This window comes from Furipterus horrens, unplaced genomic scaffold (genome assembly GCF_987537825.1).
Source record: "Furipterus horrens unplaced genomic scaffold, mFurHor1.1.pri manual_scaffold_17, whole genome shotgun sequence".
Taxonomy (NCBI): Eukaryota; Metazoa; Chordata; class Mammalia; order Chiroptera; family Furipteridae; genus Furipterus; species Furipterus horrens.
The window spans coordinates 91,435,188-91,439,706 of record NW_028327187.1 but is presented as its reverse complement, the minus strand read 5'-3'; the positions used below and the strand labels follow the sequence as shown (position 1 = coordinate 91,439,706).

General features: G+C 43.6%; 1 long non-coding RNA gene across 1 annotated transcript; it reads right to left on the bottom strand.

Annotated features, from left to right (window-relative positions):
• Positions 1-452: 452 nt before the first annotated feature.
• LOC149991591 (uncharacterized) lies at positions 453-1,821 on the bottom strand. Its single transcript, XR_016508562.1, has 3 exons — positions 1,770-1,821; positions 997-1,223; positions 453-613 (listed from the first exon to the last, which is right to left on the bottom strand). It is a non-coding gene; the product is annotated as an uncharacterized LOC149991591 (long non-coding RNA).
• Between the last annotated feature and the right edge of the window lie 2,698 nt (positions 1,822-4,519).

Here is a 4,519-nt window from a genome sequence, read left to right as displayed (position 1 = left end):
GGCTTCAGCCATGTGACATGCTTTGCTCCATGGAATACAAGTAAACACAATACAGAGGTTTTAAATGTGCTCACTTGGTTTGACCTGGCCTCCTGCACTCCTGCCAGTGCTCCTGAGAACATGCCTCTGGGCAGCTGCTGCTGCTTCAACCTGGAACCCTGGAATGAGAGATGCATGGAGCTGACCTAAATTCAACCTCTAGCCTGGGGCAGAGAAGCCACAACCAGCAGTGGGTGAGAAATAAGTGTCTGTGGTAAGCCACTGGGACTTGGGGTCGTTTGTTATGCAGCTGGGTTACAGCGATAGTTATTACATCCATTCTGGGTTATGTTTCAATAGAGAGGTTTTATCAACTCGTTTCTACAGAAGACTTGGCTTCCCACCAATATGGTGTCAGAGGCCTTCTTGCAAGTCAACTCCCAAGTATTCCAGTACCAAAAGGATACAACGTGCTTTTGGCCACCCGTGATTCCACATACATATGACATCCTGAATTAGTGCTGGAGTTTGTTTTCTTCTTTTTCTCCAATGATGAATCATTTGCAAACTATGTACTATATCCCAGATACTGTGTATCGGGCACCTGGAACCCCAGACACTTTGTATCAGGCACCTGGAATGTGTAATCAAGAAGACACAGTTACACTTGGGAAGGCACAGACATAAAAAGGTTAAAATTTTAAAGCCCCACTGAATGATACAGATAGAGTACAGGGAATTCAAGAGGGAAAGAACAATCACTTTGAGGGCTGGAGTGAAGAGCAGTGGGGACCAAGAAAGGTTTCACAAAAAAGGAAGAAAATGGAATCAATCTTAACAGAACAGTTGGTCTGACATGCAGGCTGGGGCTCAACCTTCCAGGCAAGCAACCGTGAGTTTAAGTGTGCTCATAGAAGGTGTGAGGGACAGTGCCCAGAACAGACCAGTCAGAGGGGACAGTAAACTCCATCAGCTCACAGATGCTCTCAAGGTCAAAAGACAGGATTGTCACTCTACCTGATGTGAAGGCTTATTATATAGTGACAGTGATCAAGACAGTGTGGTCCAGCCCTGCCTAGTGTGGCTCAGTGGATTGAGCACCATCTGTGAACTGAAAGTTGCTGGTTCGATTCCCAGTCAAGGCACATGCCTGGGTTGCGGGCCAGGTCTCCGGTTGGGGGCACCAGAGAGGCAACCCCACATTGATGTTTCTCTTCCTCTCTTCCTCTTTCCTTCCCCTCTCTCTATAAGTAAAAAAATATATATATTTTTAAAAAGACAGTATGGCCCAGATGGAAGGGTAGACATATACATCAATGTTGGAAAGAATACAGAACCCAAATATACACCCACACTTTCACTGTGTGGAAGTTGTTTGTATTCTTATGTTGAAATACAGCATTTTGTCCTTGTCATTTTCTCTGAGGTCCATCTTACCCTTATGTAGATGTTATAAATATGCTTCTATTTACTTCTAGGTTTTTTTTTTCTGTTGTTTATATTTTGTCTTTGTTTCTATATTTAACATTAACCCATCCAGAATTTCTTTTCTGGCAAGGTCTGGTGTGATGTACAAATCCAAATGAGTTTTTCTCTATATCAATAAATTGTACTAATGGCATTTATTAAATAATGATTCCTTTAGCTACTATTTGGTTATTTTGGTTTGTCATGGAATAAGTTCTCCTAGTGTTTTAAATTTGTTTTGAGAACCTTTTCTATTGAGTTGATCAGTACCTTGTTTTAGAGACAATTATACAGAATCTTGGTTATCAAAGCAGTATATTCACCTCTTGACCTGAAAGTCAGGAGACTGGGTGGCAGTCTGAAACAATAAGGCCTACACAGGGGTAGAGACAACAGAAAAAGATACAAAAGTACATTTATAAAATCACAATGTTAGTTATAAAATCTTCTAAAGCATGTTTTCACCAATATTCATTCTACGAATGAGGAAACAAGAGGCCCAGAGAGATGAAGTCACTTTCCCAGAACCACACAGTAATTAAAGCAGAGCTGGGAACAGAGCCTAGCTGTATCAATTAAGAATGCTACCAGTAACAGAAATCCTGACAGTGGCTTGAGTAAGGGGTTTGTTGTTCTCTTATACCCAGAAGTCCAGAGGAACATACAGAATCCAGGGCTTGTGCATCTGCTCAAGTTATCTAGGAACCCAGACTCTATCTTCTTGCTCAGCTATTTACTGCATGTGAGTTTCATCCTCATGGTACCAAGATGGCTGCTGCACCTCCAGGCACAGCATCTGTGTTCTAGGCAGGAAGATGACAGATTAAAAATCCTCTCCGTTCAAGAGTTTGTCCTATTTGAGAGTCACATGGCCATTGCTAGTTCTAAAGAAGCCTGGCAATTAGAGAATTTCACTGTCTAGCCTCTACGGTAGAGAATGAGAAAGTGAATGGGGTTTGAAAGGGTGTGAGACTAACTAGAGTATTTTCCTGACACCAGGTCTCTTATCTCCTGGTCCAGGGCTCTTGGTATTTTACACTGTGACAGGGCTGGCTATGTGGGGTAGGAAGGAGAGAGGGCCACATACGTCTATCTAGGCCAGAGCCAGCAAAGACAGCCACCTCTTTCTCAGATATTGATAAAGCTTGTGAAAGACTTCGGGCTAAGAACTGCTCAAAAGAAAGGAAACAAAGTATCAATGTCTGGTAGGCAAGGGGAAGGAAGCAAGTACTTCATGCAAGAACAAACCAACAATTACCAGGTACTTCTCACTGTCTACTAAGCACCGTTTCCAGACCCAAGCCTGGGAAGTGTCTTTAAAGCAGAATATAGAAAATCAGATTAAAGGAATGGATGGGAGTCAAGAAAATGTCCTTGGAATGAGGGCAAGAAAATAAAACAGAAAACGAAAAGAAAAGTTAATCTTGGGAGGACAGCTTAGGGGAGGGTTTGAGAACAAAGCATGAAATCGTGGACGGGCTCCACCAGAAATATAAGCAAACATTCTCCCCTGGCACCAATCAAGATAAAGATGCCCCAGCATACTAGGTTCACTTATGGGTGGATCCTTTGGAAAGATGTAAAGAGACCAGAAAAGGAAAACTAAGATGATGACAAAGCTCCTTGGGCCAAGCACTGTGATAGGACAGATCTGGGTTCCTATTGTGGTTCCATACCTCCTAGATTTAACTTCCATTATTAACCTGTTGTGGGGTAACGACTTTTATGTTGGTAAATCAAGATTCTGTCAACTGCAAGTGACAAAAAACCCATGTCAAAATGATTTGAGTAAAGAAAAGGAATTTATTAGCCCACATAACTGATATATCCTAGGGCAGGGCTAACTTCAGGTTCAGTGGGATCCAGCAGCTCAAACAATGGAGACTGTCACCTTCCTCTGCTCTGTCTTTGTTGGCTCCATGCTCAGGCTGCCAGCCAGCCCAGGCTTATAGCCTATGTTTTCGGTAACCCGAGTAGAAAACATGATTCTCTTTTCCACTAAAAACAGCAAGTTCTGCAATTGTCTCTTTGGGACCCACTTTGGTCACATACCCACTTCTGAACCAATCTCCATGGCCAAAGTGGGGTGAGAGGCAGGTTTAAATGTTCCATTCATCCCGCTTCTGTAGCCAGGAGATAAAGTCAGTTCCTTCCCACAAAGCACACGGACCGAGTGTCAGAGAGGACTGGTTCCCACAAACAGAATATGGGTTCTGAATCTAGAAGAGGGAGCAAATGTTGGATTGGCAAAGCCAAAACTGTCTACCATATTGTTCTGACAAGCTGCCAAAAAGGTCATAAACACCAATACCATCCCAATCAATCAAAAAACTTCCTTTTCCCTATATCCAGTCTTAAGGATTAGAGCCCTGGCTTCTTCCAGCCTTGTTAAAGAAATTACCAGAATATCTGAGCTGAAAAAGCCCTTTGAAGCCATCTCCCCCCACACCAGGATGTAGCGAGGGGAGGAGGCCTGCCTAAGCATGTAGGGCTAGATAAACTACAGAACAGAACGAGAAAACACCTACAAAAATTCAGTCCAGCATTCTTTCACTTCCTCTGGCAGCCTCTCTGGGACTAGTGTATAAAGGACTAAACGAACCCTGCAGAATGTCACTAGAAATGGGAACGGCTCTGGCCAGCCTACTGTGATAGCTCAATGAAGAATTTCTTTTGGGGGGAAAAAACCCTCTTGGACTGAAGGAGGTTAGGCTGCATTAAGGGCCAGGATGTCTGCGGCCCTCAGACTCAGATCAGGGACAATTTGGCTAGGGCATTTTCCTATGACAGGCTGATTTGGACAGCAGAGGGGAGGTCCAGGGCTGAAGGACCCCTTAGGGAAATCACGAAACAGACACCAAAAAAAAAAAAAAAAGTAGTCTGAAGGAGTTCCAAGAAACCACACACCTTTCTGATTCCAATAGCCAGGTGTCTTATCAGCAGAACCTCAAAGGCCTACCCCTCTGACCTACTCCCACAGTGAGATATACTACACACACACACACACACACTCACACACACACCACCGGCTTCCCAAGGAGGGCAGGTGTCCCCTTCATGTTTTCACCAAAAG